Source organism: Oncorhynchus clarkii, chromosome 2 (assembly GCF_045791955.1).
Source record: "Oncorhynchus clarkii lewisi isolate Uvic-CL-2024 chromosome 2, UVic_Ocla_1.0, whole genome shotgun sequence".
Classification (NCBI taxonomy): Eukaryota; Metazoa; Chordata; class Actinopteri; order Salmoniformes; family Salmonidae; genus Oncorhynchus; species Oncorhynchus clarkii.
Window position 1 is genome coordinate 35,705,270 of NC_092148.1, and position 18,986 is coordinate 35,724,255.

At 43.3% G+C, this 18,986-nt stretch overlaps 1 pseudogene; it reads right to left on the minus strand.

The window, feature by feature from the left end:
* Nucleotides 1-2,100: 2,100 nt before the first annotated feature.
* Nucleotides 2,101-18,986, minus strand: part of LOC139377300 (PC3-like endoprotease variant B) — a 139,241-nt pseudogene continuing 122,355 nt past the window's right edge.

Consider the following 18,986-nt stretch of genomic DNA (forward strand, 5'->3'; position numbering starts at 1 on the left):
TTCCATATGCACAGAAAGCTTATTTCTCTAAAATGTTGTGCACAATTTTGCTTACATCCCTGCTAGTGCAAACACAATGCAAAAGAAGTCTCAAGTTTTGAGGGAGCGTGCAATTGGCATGCTGACTACAGGAATGTCCACCAGAGCTGTTGCCAGAGAATTTAATGTAAATTTCTCTACCATAAGCCGCTTCCAACATTGTTTTAGAGAATTTGGCGGTATGTCCAGTCGGCCTCACAACCTCAGACCACGTGCAACCACGCCAGGCAAGGACTTCCACATCTGGCTTCTTCACCTGCAGGATCGTCTGACACCAGTCACCCGGACAGCTGATGAAACTGTGGGTTTGCAGAACCGATGAATTTCTGCACAAAATTGTCAACCTCACCAGGGTCTTTACCTGACTGCAGTTCGTTGTCGTAATCGACTTCAGTGGGCAAATGCTCACCTTCGATGGCCACTGGCATGCTGGAGTAAAGTCCTTGAAATTGTTGCATGTAGCTGTTGATACTTTTGATTTAGTTCCACAGCCATTCTTTTGTAAAATTCCACAAAAAACATCTAGCTGAATGAACATTAGAAACAAATTGAGTAAACACATACTTTTATGTTGGCTGAATATTTTTCCTAAGTTTTCTCATGTTTAATGCTCACTTAAATTCAAGTAACTTAATAATATTTCGTTGAAACTAGATTTACTTTTGACTGGGTTTTCAAGACTAGTTTCAAGAAGCCAGTAAAGGCTTCTCTTTCACACTCCATTCAACACCCCCCCCCCCCCCACAAACAAATACACGCACGCACACACCAGCAGCATACCACCATATACTCTCCTCACACTAATTTCCCCAATGGATGAAACCTACAGCAGTCTTAGCTTGGTATCGCTCTCTCTGTCCAGAGAAGAAGAGCCGTTAGAGGAAGCTGACAGAGATGCTTCTTAGAACCGTCCCTCCCCCACTGTCACCCTGGGACAGTAGAGGTCCCCTCCCTAATGGATCAAACAAAGGACATCATTTGTAGGCCAAGTCTTTTTCTGAGCCCCCTCTCCTCAGCTCCGCATACCAATCCAATACAGCCCAAGGAGAAAACCTCAGCGCTAGCGTTTGGACCGGGGGTTAGAAGGTCTGTTTACTCTCCGTCAAGCATCGATTTATTATTTTCTCCAATTTATTTCTCCTCCACGCCTCTGCAATCCATTCAGATCAGCCTCTGGGGGGGAACAACCCCAGGAAAGACATTGTCTTCCCAAGTGAACAAGCCCACAACGTAGCCGAACACTGACACAACTTATCTAGAACACAGATAGAAAACGTGGGCCATCTACACTGACTGACAGTTTAGACTGAAACATACTTCACTAATGGAAACCTAAGGTTGTCTCCCTCTGTGACTGGCTACCTACAGAAAGGCAGGAAAGACACCTGGTAAAGCATTGGGCCAGTAACTAAAAAGTTGCTGGTTTGAATACCTGAGTAGGCAAGGGCCCTTGAGCAAGGCAGTTATCCCCCAACAACAACTGCTCCCTGGGCGCTGATGACATCGATTAAGGCAGCCCCCCACACCTCTCTGATTCAGAGGGTTTGGGTTGAATGCATTCAGTTGTGCAACTAACTGTATCCCCTTTCAAGTACATTGCCTTTGAATTTCCATTGAATAATAAACAGTGCAATCTGTGGCCTCATACCATAATGTATATTTTGTAAATGATGGTAATCATGAACCACCAACACACAAAACAACATTCAAAGTGAGGTAACACTACTCCACACACACACGTAGACGCGCGCAGTTGCTTGAAAGCCATTCGTCACTCTGTCAACGTGAGCAACGCCTGGCACATCCTTACACCTGAAGTTGATCAATGCAGATTTGTCCAGGGGAAATTGAAATCCATAGGAAATTAGGCAGCGCCAGTGATTTATTGTAATAGTAAATCACTGTGTGTAATGTGTACGTGAGTGTGCGCGAGAGTGATTGTGTGTATGTGCCAGTGTGTGCAAATGTGTGTGTGTGTGTATGTGCGCGTGTGCCGTATACCTTGCGTTGGCGCCGGACGGGGATGTCATCAGTGCCCACCTTCCTGTCTCTCTCTCTAGCTCAAAGGCCCACTGGATCAGGTCTTGAAGTGGGTCCCTGTCCCAGACGTACAGCCCCGCCCGAGGGACCGGGTGGTATGCCCCCATGGACAAAAAACTCTGCAGGGGCTCTAAGAGAGTGAAAAAAAGGGAGGGGGGGGGGGGGGGTGCACAGAACATCATTATGTTGTATGTGTGTTTATACTTGTGTGTGTGAGTGCATGCATGCATGCTGCTTTGTGGGTGAGAGAGAGAGAGAGAGAGAGAGAGTATGCTTGTGTGCGTGCCTATAAAATAGACACACAAACACACAAACATACATATGTACAAGAACGTATATTATGCATACATGTGTATGACTAAAGGGTACAGGTTATGAGACTGATTGTGACAGTTAAAGATTCGGCCCTTGCTGATCTCAGGTACACCGTTCCATCCTGGCTTGTTTTGTCCAGATTTAATAGCTTTTTTTTAATGGGGAAAAAAGAAGACAACAAGGCGTTCCGACACAGCGGAGGCAGCGTCTAATGGAGAGGGTGTAATTGTGAATGGAGGCATTCATCTGGAGAGGTGGCCCATGAATCGCTCTGCACAATGCCCAGCGCCAGGATGCTCAGATCACCATTGCTCACACACACATGCATTCACACAAACGCGCACACACAAGCACGCACGCAGACAGACAGACACACATACGAATGCTCAGATCACCACTGTTCAGGGGAGGAGGGTAATCACACCTCCACAGAGAGAGCAGGGAGAGGAGAGGGGGAGGAGGAGAAGAGAGACAGAGACAGGAGGAGGAGGAGAGGAGCTGGTGGGGAGGAGAAGAGGAAGGTAGACTAGAAGAGGAGGAGGGGGAGAAGGATAGAAGAGCCTTGAGAGACAGGGGAGGAGTAGATAAGAAGAGAGGGGAGAGTGGTGAAATTGATGTTTCCTACCATTTGATTTGGGTGAGAGAACCCAGGAGGCATATCAGATAGAGAGCCAGTGCCTATACAAATACACACACATGCATGTGTATGCACGGGCGCATAAGCACACGTTCGTGCACGTTCGTGCAAGCCTTACAGACACAACAAAACACATACAGTAGCCTATTGTACAAAAAGCTAAAGAACAACACAAACATATTTAAATGGCTTAAAAATGCAGTAAACCAACAAACAGTAAAGCATCTCCCACACACACACACACACACACACACACACACACACACACACACACACACACACACACACACACACACACACACACACACACACACACACACACACACACACACACACACACACACACACACACACACACACACACACACACACACACAGCACACACACACAGCACACTTGTCACTAGCGCAGAGCTGCTACTATAGAGGAACATCAGGGACAAACAACTCAATTAAACACACCGTCCCTGTTCAATTACTGCCACATAATCACAGCAATTTACTTTCCCTTACAACACACAACAAGCACGCAGTGAGAGTGAAACACAAGCAGAAACACCCAGACAGCAAAATCACAAAGACAGCATCTAGCTGGTTTCATCCTACACATGGAAGTGTGCAGCAACATACCCGTTTTCTTAACGCAGCAGCATATTGTACAGAGGGAACACACACACACACTCACACGAAGAATGACTGTATTGAGTGGCACTGACTAATAGTTAACTATACCTAATGAGGGCTGTAATGATGGTCTATTGTAGCATCTTTAACACCATCAATCTCATCAAGAGGTTAGCTGTTGGACTGACAGGCACAGGGTTGCAGATTCGAGTCCCACTTGGAAAGCCCTCAAATTCACTGCAAATGTACAACTCTATGATATCCTTGGTGATGGAACTGCTTTTGTGTGCTTTGTGTGTTTGTGTGCGTGTGTGTGGATGTGTGTGTGTGTGTGAATGTGTTTTTGTGTATGTGTTCATAAAAGTATGTTTTCAGTCTGCAAGTGTTTGCGCAGGCAGATCGCTCAAGAGTGACTTCGAAATTGGAGGTCTATTCATGTCCCGGGGACGTCAGGAAATATCTTCAAAATCGGCCACTAGGTGCAACAGGGAGCGCTGTTCAAAGAGGCTTGGATTTTGCTAGGCTATTGTGAATGAGGGTAGCGGATGGGCATAATCCCATGACTGGATTAGAAGGTTGCGTGTTTGATCCCATTGCCTGTCACTCGTTTTGAATGGTTATGTTCTAAACTTATCCCAAACCTTAACCCTTACCGTAGCCATTCGGAATGACTGCCTAAACGTAATGTTTTAACCCTATCCAAAAACCTTGACCATCTAAATTTGACGTTTGGAGCAACTTCGAAATTTGACGTTTTGAGAAACATGGATAAATGTCTAATTATGCAGTGAGGCTGAGAGCTTGTTGTGTTTTTGCGTTCCTAGTTCAAAGTGTGTCTTCACACGGACAGCAGATGGACTAACAGCATGAACTACAGCTAGATTCAGGAATGAAGAGATGGATAGAGAGTGAGGAGGGAGGGAGGAAGAGAGAGAGTGGGAACAAAAGAAGTGGTGGGCAATGAAACGGCTTACGTGTCTCTGTCACAACACCAGCTCCTACCTCTTAAACACGGCCCCTGGCCTGAACGGCCTGGTGTGTGTGTATGTGTGAATGTGTGCCTGTATGTGTGTGTGCGTGTGTATGTGTCTGTATGTGTGTGTGTGTGTGTGTGTGTGTGTGTGTGTGTGTGTGTGTGTGTGTGTGTGTGTGTGTGTGTGTGTGTGTGTGTGTGTGCGTGTGTGTGTGTACAGTTGAAGTCGGAAGTTTACATACACTTGGGTTGGAGTCATTAAAACTCGTTTTTCAACCACCACAAATTTCTTGTTAAGAAACTATAGTTTGGCAAGTCAGATAGGACATCTCCTTTGTGCATGACACAAGTCATTTTTCCAACAATTGTTTACAGACAGATTATTTCACTTACAATAGTATGCAAGTATAAACACCATGGGACCACGCACCCGTCATACCGCTCAGGAAGGAGACGTGTTCTGTCTCCTAGAGATGAACGTACTTTGGTGCGAAAAGTGCAAATCAATCCCATAACAACAGCAAAGGACCCTGTGAAGATGCTGGAGGAAACAGGTACAAAGTATCTATATCCACAGTAAAACGAGTCCTATATCGACATAACCTGAATGGCCACTCAGCATGGAAGAAGCCACTGATCCAAAACCACCACAAAAAAAGCCAGCCTACGGTTTGCACCTGCACATGGGGACAAAGATCGTACTTTTTGGAGAAATGTCCTCTGGTCTGATGAAATAAAACTAGAACTGTATGGCCATAATGACCATTGTTATGTTTGGAGGAAAAAGGGAGAGGCTTGCAAGCCGAAGAACAACATCCCAACCGTGAAGCACGGGGGTGGCAGCATCATGTTGTGGGGTGCTTTGCTACAGGAGGGACTGGTGCACTTCACAATATAGATGGCATCAGTCAGGAAGTTAAAGCTTGGTCGGAAATGGGTCTTCCAAATGGACATTGACCCCAAGTATACATCCAAAGTTGTTGCAATATGGCTTATGGACAACAAAGTCAAGGTATTGGAGTGGACATCACAAAGCCCTGACTTCAATCCTATAGAAAATGTGTGGGCAGAACTGAAAAAGCATGTGCGAGCAAGCTGGCCTACAAACCTGACTCAGTTACACCAGCTCTGTCAGAAGGAATGGGCCAAAATTCACCCAACCTATTGTGGGAAGCTTGTGGAAGGCTTCCCAAAACGTTTGACCCAAGTTAAACAATTTAAAGGCAACGCTACCAAATACTAATTGAGTGTATGTAAACTTCTGACCCACTGGGAATGTGATGAAAGAAATAAAAGCTGAAATAAATAATTCTCTCTACTATTCTGACATTTCACATTCTTAAAATAAAGTGGTGATCCTAACTGACCTAAAACAGGGAATTTTTACTAGGATAAATGTCAAGAATTGTGAAAAACTGAGTTTAAATGTATTTGGCTAAGGCGTATGTAAGCCTCCGACTTCAACTGAATGTGTGTGTGTGTGTGTGTGTGCATGTGCGTGTGAGGGCACCGGGAGCTGATACACACTGAGGAGGGGGCTCCAGGGGTCAGCCGGGGTCACTCAGTAATTACACATCAGACTTCCCCTGGTCACCACCTGCCGCAGCGGCCAAGAGAAATGACTGCAGTTATCACAGAGGGGAGGAGGGAGGGGAGAGGTTGAAGAGACGGATAAGAGGGAGAGAGACGTACTGTAGAACTGACTTCACAACAGTCACTGTACAGCAGTGGGGAAATGGGAGTGGACTCACAGTTGGTATGAGGAGAGAGAGACTTTCATGATGGGTGATAGAGAGCGGACAGACTGACGGACGCAAGAACAGAAAAACGGACGGACGGACAGGCAGACAGAATGACGCACACACATACACAAACACACACACGGATGCCTCGTACCGTGTAGGGAGGGCTACCGCTGCCTCTTCTGAGCTAACCCTCACACAGCGGCCCACTGTCCCCTTGTAGTCTGTCACCTGGGGGTCCGGGACACAGCACTGTTACATACACACCCCGACTGTAAACAGTCTAACTAATATCAACACTTTACACACAGAAACACTTAGTTAATAGAGAATTTATACTGAACAAAAATATAACATGCAACAATTTCAAAGATTTTACTGAGTTACAGTTCATTGAAGGAAATCAGCCAATTGAAATAAATAAATGAGGCCCTAATCTATGGATTTTACAGGACTGGTCAGGGGCCCAACCCACCCAGTTGGGTGAGCCAGGCCAAGCCAATCAGAATTCGTTTTTCACATTTTAGAGTGGCCTTTCATCATCCCTAGCACAAGGTGCACCTGTGTAATGATTATGCTGTTTAATCAGCATCTTTCATTTTTGCAAAGAAGAAATACTCACTTACAGGGGATGTAAACAAATTTGTGCGCAACATTTTAGAGGAATAAGGTTTTTGTGCATTTGTAAAAATTTGGGGATCTTTTATTTTGGCTCATGAAACATGGGATCAACACTTTACATGTTGTGTTTATATTTTCGTTCAGTATATATACACAGCATTTCTTTACAGCATTTAGTTTGATGTCTTTACAGAATTCCTTTAATCTAATCTTAATAGACCTATCTTCACCGTAGCACTCTGTCAATGTGTATAAAGATACACATGTACTGTCAGGTACTAGGCCCTAAGGCAACAATAAGTCAAACACTCACAAACAGTCCAACACATTATAGCCCAGTCAATTTGTGTGGCATTGACCACACTGGCCGTGTTTTTGTGTGTTGACGGTGTGTGTGTGTTTGTTGAGTGAGTATGCGAGGGGAACAGAGCCCATTCCCAGCAGCCCCCAGCTGAGCGCAGCATTGATTTGTTGTTGGTAAACAAACAGTGTGATGCCACAGGTGGGTCGATAGCCGGCCGTCCATGGCTGAAAGGAGAGAGAGGAGACCATGCTCTAATGTAGAGCCGGATCGCTTTCTGACACCAATAGTCTCACAGGTGAAATGGAAACACAAATTCCAATCAATTCAATTGCATTTCAATTTGAATTAAATACAATTCTATTCAATTCACTTTTATTTCCCTGACAGGGCACTTTATGTGTGACTTTATGCGAAAACATATTTATAACATCACAATCATAGATCGTATGGATATGGAACTATGATTGATGATTTATAGGTGATGATCAGTATATCTGATTGGTTTGTTTGTTTGGTCTGTCTGTGTCTAACAAGAGATTCTTTGTTGGATTTGCTGTAAATGTCAAACGTCGTAATCCCCTGTTGTCTGTACAAATGTTATGGGACTAGTATTTGTGTATTAAAAATATAAAAACATATGTGAAATTGCATGTAAAGTTGTATATGTAAGAGATAAAAATGGAAAGTGAGAGGCAATATAATTGACTAATACTTTGAGACAAAACAGAGTGAGAAACAGCTACATTATAAGAAATAAAGGCGCCTAGGCCACCTAGGTCCAGATTTCCGCCTTTCTTACACTCGCCTTTCCTACGCACTTCTCAGTAGTTGGTATTCAGACTTACGCATGAGGGTGCGTAATGGGCTTTGCAAGCGTGGTTCCCTTCCACGCTGAATAAATGTAATTGAACCGCTGGATTTTCTCGTGCTGCATAGCTATTTTCAGGTTTCTCCAGAGATGTTTTATCGGGTTCAAGTCCAGGCTCTGGCTGGGCCACTCAAGGACATTCAGAGACTTGTCCCGAAGCCACTCCTGCGTTGTCTTGGCTGTGTGCTTAGGGTCGTTGTCCTGTCGGAAGTTGAACCTCCACCCCAGTCCTGAGCAGGTTTTCATCAAGGATCTCTCAGTACATTGCTCCATTCATCTTTCCCTTGATCCTGACTAGTCTCCCAGTCCCCGCCACTGAAAAACATCCCCACAGCATGATGCTGCCATCTCCATGCTTCACCGTAGGGATGGTGCAAGTTTTCCTCCAGACGTGGCGCTTGGCATTCAGGCCAAAGAGTTCAATCTTGATTTCAACAGGCCAATCTTGTTTCTCATGGTCTGAGAGTCCTTTAGGTGCCTTTTGGCAAAATCCACATGGGCTGTCTTGTGCCTTTTACTGAGGAGTGGCTTCCGTCTGGCCACTCTACCACAAAGGCTTGATTGGTGGAATGGTTGTCCTTCTGGAAGGTTCTCCCATCTCCACAGAGTAACTCTGGAGCTCTGTAAGAGTGACCATTGGGTACTTGGTCACCTCCCTGACCAAGGCCCTTCTCCCCCGATTGCTCAGTTTGGCCGGGCGACCAGCTCTAAGAGTCTTGGTGCTTCCAAACGTGTTCCTTTTAAGAACGATTGAGGCCTCTGTGTTCTTAGGGACCTTCAATGCTGCAGAAATTTTTTGGTACCCTTCCTCACATCTGTGCCTTGACACTCGGAACTCTACGGACAATTCCTTCGACCTCATGGCTTGTTTTTTTGCTCTGACATACACTGTCAACTGTGGGACCTTATATAGGCAGGTGTGTGCCTTTCCAAATCATGTCCAATCAGTTGAATTTACCACAGGTGGACAACAATAAAGTTGTAGAAACATCTCAAGAATGTTCAATGGAAATAGGATGCACCTGAGCTCAATTTCGAGTCTCATAGCAAAGGGTCTTATTACTTATATAAATAAGGTATTTCAGTTTATTATTTTTAATAAAGGTGCAAAAATATCTAAAAACCTGTTTTTGCTTTGTCATTATGGGGCATTGTTTGTAGATTGACGAGGAAAACAATTAACTTGATCTCTTTTAGAATAAGGCTGTAACGTATCAAAATGTGTATCTTAAGCCATCCCTTTAAATACGGTGTACCTTTTAGTTGGAGTTTTGTCGACAGGCTCAATAGAATATATTCAGAATATGAGACATCAATGAAAGAAAGCCATCTAACTATGTGCATATTTGGTTAGGAAAGTAGTTATGAATCATAAAAAAAACAGGTTTGTCGAGCCTTAATGCAGGAATGATAGAAATCAGTGGTTTGATTAATTCTGAATATTGCCACATTCCGTTCTTTAACCCAAGGTAATGTTGGAAGATTAGTGTACATAGAATTATCATAGGGAGAATAGTGTACAATAGTAGGCTATACCCTCATCTATTGCCTGCAGTAACCATGGGACCGTGTGATGACACAGCCAAGCATTGACCATTGTGTCGGGTTCCAACTGTAATGGCTTGGTCTGCGCTTTGCTCCATAACGATTAGATTAAATTAGCTTTCATGTCTTTTTTTTATATTATCAACTGCTACTAATGATCCTCAGCAACAACCACATGTCCGTGACAGCTTGTGCAGAGGAAGCAAATGCAGGTAAACTAAACAATGTCATTAAATGGAATGATAATGTAGGCTATACCAGCTAAAGGGAACTAACAGTAAATTGGCAGTTGAATATGTCTTCTTATTAGGCCTACTGAAGGTTGATACTGATAGTGGCTAATATTTAACATGATAACTGCATGTTGGCGCAGCATTTCATGAACTTTACTGTGGGAAAGTTGATATGTCGATATGCTTCAGTTTGCTGCATATGACTGATTTCACATTTATCTCCAGCGATTATAAGGTAAAATATATTTAAAACAAGTGTAATATATATATATATATATATATATACACAATTCCCTTATCCAAATGGATTACTCATTTACCTAGTTCTTATCAATAGCTCTTTTCAAATGGTAAATTACAGTGCATGGAGAATGGTGATATTTCTATCCGAAAAAAATAAAGTAGAAGCTCTTTCCACTTGGAACCGGTAGGTTGGCTAGACCTTATTCACGGTTTCCTTGTGCGTAAAGGTGTTGGAATATTAGGGAAATAAGTCAAGATCAGAATATGCCTATCTGTAGACACACCTCCACCACACCTTCATTTATTCCATCTCCACCCAAAATGAATAGCAGGTGAATAGCACACTATTCTCATGCTTCAGTTCAAGGTCCGAATACGCATAGAGAGAAAAGTGCATAAAACGGGTATTACATTCCATTTACCTGTACTTAACTCAGGTCGGAGTGGGGGGAGATTACAAAGATGTAGAGAGGTATAGGGTACATAGAGACAAGGAGATTAGAGATGAAGCATCAGAGATCATAAGTGATAGATAGACCAAGAAGTAGTTGATTGCTGGAGATCAAGAGTAAGACAAGGTAGGAAAGACTAAAAAGACAAGAGAAGACGAACCGCGTGTGAGTGAAAGACAAGGTGTGAAAAATAACGAAGAGTAAGACAGAGAGAAGGAGAGAAATACACATATATACACAGAGAAAGTGTGTGATTGAGTAAAAGAGATAGAGAGAGAGAGCGAGAGAGGGAGGGGGGGGGGGGGGGTGCTGTGGAGGATGCCAGCAGAAGTCTTGCTGGGCTTACATATGTAAAGCAACGGGGGACCAGCAGTGTGTGAGACTGGAGGTTCTGGCTGAACCCGAGCTTCTCTCTGCTCCCTCTAATGCATAAATCATCCACAACAGGGCCACGGTGGCCGCTCAGCACCCTGGGAGCCCCCCCCCCCCCACACACACACACACACCACAAATGCATACACACAAATACACACACAAATGCGGGCACATATACACACACACACTCAGTGGTACCCTCAGCCCGACCATCTGCGATGCGGTGCCAGTGGGCGATATTCACATGGAGGGCCGCTCCCCCCAAAAAAGAAAAATAAATAATCACAAAGGGGCGGTTGGATCGCTTGATCTCCCCAAACTAATTATACATGCAAATGCATGCAAATGCATGCACCTTTAGAAATCCACCTTGGGCCAGAGTGAGTGTTTGTGTGCTTGTGAGAATGAATGTGTATTTGAATGTATTTTCCAGTACATGTATCTACTTTATAACTGTTTGTATGCCATTTGTGTTTATGGAGGAATTATCTGGGTTCTTTTGGGGGCATAGAAGGAGGGAATTCAGATGTGCCACCAGAGATTGTATTAGTATTATTAGTATATACAGAGCATTCGGAAAGTATTCAGACCCTTTGACTTTTTCCACATTTTGTTACGTTACAGCCTTATTCTAAAACGGATGAAATGTATTGTTTTCCTCATCAATCTACACACAATACCCCATAATGACAAAGCCAAAACAGGTTTTTAGGCATTTTTGCATATTTATAAAAATGAAAATAAACATATATTTGGATTGGAGTCCACCTGTGGTAAATTGCCTAGTTAAATTAAGGTTAAATAAAGTAAAATAAAACAATTCAATTGATTGGACATGATTTGGAAAGGCACACACCTGTCTATATCAGGTCCCACAGTTGACAGTGCATGTCTGAGCAAAAACCAAGCCATGTGGTCGAAGGAATTGTCCGTAAAGCTCAGAGACAAGATTGTGCCGAGGCACAGATCTGGGGAAGGGTACCAAAACATTTCTGCAACATTTAAGATCCCTAAAAACACAGTGGCCTCCATCATTCTTAAATTAAAGAAGTTTGGAACCACCAAGACTCTTCCTAGAGCTGGCCACCCGGCCAAACTGAGCAATCGGGGGAGAAGGGCCTTGGTCAGAGAGGTGACCAAGAACCTGATGGTCACTCTGACAGAAGCCACTCTTCGGTAAAAGGCATATGACAGCCCGCTTGGAGTTTGCCAAAAGGCACCTAAAGGACTCTCAGACCATGAGACATTTTCTGGTCTGATGAAACCAAGATTGAACTCTTTGGCCTGAATACCAAGAATCACATCTGGAGTAAACCTGGCACCATTCCTATGGTGAAACATGGTGGTGGCAGCGTCATGTTGTGGGGATGTTTTTCAGCGGTAGGGACTAGGAGATGAAAACCTGCTCCAGAGTGCTCAGGACCTCAGGCTGAGGCAAAGGTTCACCTTCCAACAGGTCAACGACCCTAAGCAAACAGCCAATACAACGCATAATTGGCTTCGGGACAAGTCTCTGAATGTCCTTGAGTGGCCCAGCGAGAGCCTGCACTTGAACCCAATAAAACGTCTTTGGAGTAGAGGTCGACCGATTATGATTTTTCAAATAAATGATGAAACATGTTCAATTTGGTTTAAATAATGCAAAAATAAAGTGTTAGAGAAGAAAGTAAAAGTGCAATATGTGCCATGTAAAAAAGCTAACGTTTAAGTTCCTTGCTCAGAACATGAGAACATATGAAAGCTGGTGGATCCTTTTAACACGAGTCTTCAATATTCCCAGGTAAGAAGTTTTAGGTTGTAGTTATTATAGGAATTATAGGACTATTTCTCTCTATACCATTTGCATTTCATTAACCTTTGACTATTGGATGTTCTTATAGGCACTTTAGTATTGCCAGTGTAACAGTATAGCTTCCATCCCTCTCCTCGCCCCTACCTGGGCTCGAACCAGGAACACATCGACAACAGCCACCCTCAAAGCATCGTTACTCATCGCTCCACAAAAGCTGCGGCCATTGCAGGGCAAGGGGAACAACTACTTCAAGGTCTCAGAGCGAGTGACGTCACCAATTGAAACGCTATTAGCGCGCACCCCGCTAACCAGCTAGGCATTTCACATCGGTTATACCAGCCTAATCTCGGGAGTTGATAGGCTTGAAGTCATAAACAGCTCAATGCTTGAAGCACACTGAAGAGCTGCTGGCAAACGCACGATTGTGCTGTTTGAATGAATGCTTATGAGCCTGCTAGTGCCTACCACCGCTCAGTCAGACTGTTCTATCAAATATCAAATCATAGACTTAATTATAACATAATAACACGCAGAAATACGAGCCTTCGGTCATTAATATGGTAAAATCCAGAAACTATCATTTCGAAAACAAAAAGTTTATTATTTCAGTGAAATACGTAACCGTTCCGTATTTTATCTAACGGGTGGCATCCATAAGTCTAAATATTCCTGTTACATTGCACAACCTTCAATGTTATGTCATAATTACGTAACATTCTGGAAAATTAGTTTGCAACGAGCCAGGCGGCCCAAACTGTTGCATATACCCTGGCTCTGCGTGCAATGAACGCAAGAGAAGTGACACAATTTCCCTAGTTTAATATTGCCTGCTAACCTGGATTTCTTTTAACTAAATATGCAGAGTTAAAAAAATATACTTCTGTGTATTGATTTTAAGAAAGGCATTGATGTTTATGGTTAGGTACATTCGTGCAACGATTGTGCTTTTTTCGAAAAGGTGTCTTTGTTATGAAGAAATAGTCTTCACACAGTTCGCAACGAGCCATGCGGCCCAAGCTGCTGCATATACCCTGACTCTGTTGCACAGAACCCAATAGAAGTGACACAAATTCCTTAGTTAAAATAAATTCATGTTAGCAGGCAATATTAACTAAATATGCAGGTTTAAAAATATATACTTGTGTATTGATTTTAAGAAAGGTGTTGATGTTTATGGTTAGGTACACATTGGTGCAATGCCAATGCTTTCTTCGCGAATGCGCTTGTTAAATCACCCGTTTGGCGAAGTAGGCTATTATTCAATGATAAATTAACAGGCACCGCATCGATTATATGCAACGCAAGACAAGCGAGATAAACTAGTAATATCATCAACCATGTGTAGTTAACTAGTGATTATGTTAAGATTGATTGTTTTTTATAAGATACGTTTAATGCTAGCTAGCACCTTACCGTGGCTCCTTACTGCACTCACATAACAGGTAGTCAGTCTGCCACGCAGTCTCCTCGTGGAGTGCAATGTAATCGGCCATGATCGGTATCCAAAAATGCAAATTACCGATTGTTATGAAAACTTGAAATCGGCCCTAACTAATCGGCCATTCCGATTAACACTTGAAAACAGCTGTGCAGCAACGCTCCCCATCCAACCTGACAGAGCTTGAGAGGATCTGCAGAGAAGAATGGGAGAAACTCCCCAAATACAGGTGTGCCAAGCTTGTAGCGTCATGCCCAACAAGACTCAATGTTGTAATCGCTGCAAAGGTGCTTCAACAAAGTACTGAGCAAAGTGTGTGAATATTTATGTAAATGTTATATTTCAGTTGACATAATTTTTTTTTTAAAAGATCAATAAATGTCTATAAACCTGTTTTGCTTTGTCATTATGGGGATTTGTGTGTGATGAGGGAAATCAATATTAGAATAAGGCTGTTACATAACAAAATGTGGAGAAATTTCAGGGGTCTGCACACTTTCCGAAGGCATAGTACATCATCTGTCAGCCATGACAGCCACACTGTTGTAGGCTAAACACACTTATTGTATTACTCTAGCAGTTAGTTCTCTATCCCAGCTCTTTTCAGTCGACTGGGAATAGGGACCTCTCCTCTAAAAACTCTGAAGCCGAGCCATAGTGCTATGATGCCATGCTACCATGCCATCCGTGTGGGCACCAGGGGCTGTGGTGTGCTGAGTGGGCAGAGAGGGGGCAGTTGTGAGCTAGAGGAGGTTGAGCAGGGGTGTGTGTGTGTTTGTCGCTCTGTGTGTGTATATGTGTTTGATATCAATGTGCCAGTGTGTGTGTGTGTATACGTGTGTCTCTGTGCGTGTCTCCATGCATGGGTACTAGTCTTTATTGTTGTAGAAACCAACACTAAACAAATCAATTGGGTCTAAATTGTCATACTGTACTTTTCATTTCCTATGTGACGTTACCTCAGTTTCACACTGCAGAAGGGCAACAGTGTTCTACTGAGCAGGGATATATTCATGTACACTAATGTTCCCACTCCAGTGTAAACAAACCAGCCAGCTTCCTCTGCCTCCTCTGGGCTATTACAGAGGCGGGTTATAGATTGGGCAGGTTGAGAGAGAGAAAGGAGGAAGAGAGAGAGAGAGAGAGAGAGAGAGAGAGAGAGAGAGAGAGAGAGAGGAGAGAGAGGAGAGCGAGGGAGAGAGGGTGAGAGAGAGAGAGAGAGAGAGAGAGAGAGAGAGAGAGAGAGAGGGGGGGTGAGAGAGAGAGAGAGGGTGAGAGAGAGAGAGCGAGGGAGAGAGAGGGTGAGAGAGAGAGAGAGAGAGAGGGTGAGAGAGAGAGAGAGAGAGAGAGAGAGAGAGAGAGAGACACACAGTGTAGAGTATATAGAGAGTGGAGACAGAAAAAGAGAGAGCTCAAAGAGAGAGAATGTGCTCAAACGATGAGAAAAAAAGGGGGGAGAGTAAGGAGAGAGAGAGAGAGTGTGAGCTCATAGAGAAAGAGAGAGAGAGAGTCTACCATGTCTTACAGCGTTTACTGCCCTGCGGTGATATCCTTCAGCGTGCTGGAAGGTCACGGCGCGGAGCCTTCCTTTTTCTCTTTCAATTCCATCTAGCTCTTTCACCACCATGTTCTTTGACAATTGTCATCATGACAAATCAATAAAGACTATCTCCAGTCCTTCCAGAAACACCCCTCCAGCCTCCTCCACACCCTCCACTGTCCTTGAGTAAAACACTGATACAGGAGATAGCTGTGTTAAATCCTTACCTAGTCTGTGTCTTAAGGCATCCCTCTCTCTGTGGCCAAGTGTGTAGTGCAAAGTGTGCGTTGTATTCATATTTGTGTTCATGTTTACTGTAAATGTGTGTGTGTGTTGTTTGTTTGCTAAGTTACAGTACGTTTTTGCGTGTTGAGTGTGTGTGTGTATGTGTGTATGCATACAAACAGTATGTGTTGTCTGTCGGCTGACTTACAGTAAGCTGCTGTAAGTTAAGGGCAATAGTTGTGTTGTGTGCTGTGTTTGCTGATTAGCAGTGTGTTAATAAATCCTCTTTGGGCAAAGGGGAAGTAGTTTCACGTTCGGATGAAAAGTGTGCCCAGAGTATGACTGCTACTCAGGCCAAGAAGCTAAGATATGCATATTATTAGTAGATTTGGATAGAAAACACTCTGAAGTTTCTAAAACTGTTTGAATTATGTCTGTGAGGATAAGAATCCAACCAGGAAGTGGGAAATCTGAGGTTTGTAGTTTTTCAAGTGATTGTCTATCCAATATACAGTGTAAATGGGGTCAGACTGCACTTTAGTCTTTAGAACATTGTTTCAGGCTTCTACTGTGAAAGGGGACCGAATAAGAGCTGTTTCAACCAGGGGTCTGGCTGAAAGCCTTGAGTTGTTGATCGCATGCGACCGTGAGCACTAGCTCCGTTCCCTTTCATTTCTAAAGACAAAGGAATTGTCCGGTTGAAACATTATTGAAGATTTATGATAAAAACATCCTAAAGATTGATTATATACATCGTTTGACATGCTTCTACAAACTTCAATGCAAATTTTGACTTTTCGTCTGGACTGCTCGCGCCTTGTGCATTTGGATTGGTGAACTAAACACGCAAACAAAAAGGATGTATTTGGACATAAAGATGAACTTAATTAAACAAAACATTCATTTATTGTGGAACTGGGATTCCTGGGAGTGCATTCCGATGAAGATCATCAAAGGTAAGTGAATATTTATAACGCTATTTCTGACTTTTACTGACTCCACAACATGGCTTGTTTTGGTGGCTCAGCGCTGTACTCAGATTATTGCATGGTGTGCATGGTGTGCTTTTGCTATAAAGCTTTTTTGAAATCTGACACAGCAGTTGCATTAAGGAGAAGTTTATATTTAATCCTATGCATAACACTTCGATCTTTCATCAAAGTTTATGATGAGTATTTCTGTAAATTGATGTGGCTCTCTGCAAATTCGCCGGATGTTTTTGAGGCAAAACATTACTGAACATAACGCGCCAATATAAACTGAGATTTTTGGATATAAATATGAACTTTATCGAACAAAACATACATGTATTGTGTAACATGATGTCACGCCCTGACCTTAGTTATCTTTGTTTTCTTTATTATTTGGTTTGGTCAGGGTGTGACAAGGGTGGTGTGTTTAGTTTTTGTATTGTCTAGGGGTTTTCTATTCTAGGGGTTTATATGTCTATGGTTGCCTACATTGGTTCTCAATTAGAGGCAGCTGTTTATCGGTGTCTCTGATTGGGAACCATATTTAGGTAGCCATATTCCTTGGTTTATCTGTGGGTTATTGTCTATGTATAGTTGCCTGTGTCAGCACTAGTGTTTATAGCTTCATGTTCATTTTATTGTTTTGTTAGTTTGTTTAAGTATTCTTCCTTTAATAAAGAGGAATGTATTCTCATCACGCTGCGCCTTGGTCTCCTCGTTACGACGAACGTGACACATGAAGTCCTATGAGTGCCATCTGATGAAGATCATCAAAGGTTAGTGATTCATTTTATCTCTATTTCTGCTTTTTGTGACTCCTCTCTTTGGCTGGAAAATAGCTGCATGTTTTTTGTGACTAGGCGCTTACCTAACATAATTGCATGGTGTGCTTTCGCTGTAAAGCCTTTTGGAAATCTGACATGATGGCTAGATTAACAAGAAGTACACCTTTAATTTGGTGTTTTGCACTTGTGAATGTATGAAAGTTTAATATTTATAGTAATTTATTTAGAATTTCGCACTCTGCCATTTCAGCGGATGTTGTCGAGGCGGAACCCAAGCATCGTCAACTCCCAGTGTTAATGCGTGTTGAGCACTGTGACTCTAGCCTGTGTGTCGCTCTGCTGTCTTCTCTGTGTCTCCACAGCGTTGGGCCTGAGTAATTGGTCACAAAGGGGACAGTAAATCTGCAGGAGGACGTGAGTGTGTATGTATGTCTGTCTGTGTGTGTGTGTGTGTGTGTGTGTGTGTGTGTGTGTGTCTGTCTGTCTGTGTGTGTGTGTGTGTAGGGAGGGGGAGGTCCCTTTCCTCTTGCCAGCTTTTTAAAAATTATCTATAAACCTCCAACTGTTTACAAGGCCTGATTCCCATTTGACCTACACATGCACACACACACACACAAAACATGGGACATTGGCGTGAACAGAGGTTAGTCTCAAAAGTGTTCATTTAACTAGATTAAAATGATTTATATGAACACTGTCGAAGTGATGAATGTAACCCTTTCTGAGTTAAATGTACACTCGTGAATTTGCTGTGTGAGGTGAATTTAAAGTTCTCTGTGGGTGTAAACATGGTAAAGGACTGCAGCTAACCTTGAGTGTCCAGACGCCGTGAGGATGTTCACCCCAGGACTGAATGCTCATCAGGGTCCAGTTCCTCAGGCCAGCAGCCGAGGGCTATGGAGAGGTCACCACGACACACACTGCTGAGACTCACCTTCACCTGGCATGTGTACTTGAGTATGAGAGCGAGGGAGAGTATGTGATAGAAAGAGAAAGGGACAATTGTGTGTGTGTATGTTTGAGAGAGAAGGATACAGACAGAGAGAGAGGTAGGGGTGTATTAGTATTAGATGAATGACTTAAATAAACAGATGAAGTGTACACCCACCCGCCCCCGTTCATCTCACACAGCACATCTGGTGTGACAATGGCACATCGCAGAGTGAGCTGCTGCCGAGCTTTTAAAGACTGACAGCCTGCCCCTGTTTACAGCACATTCCCATGG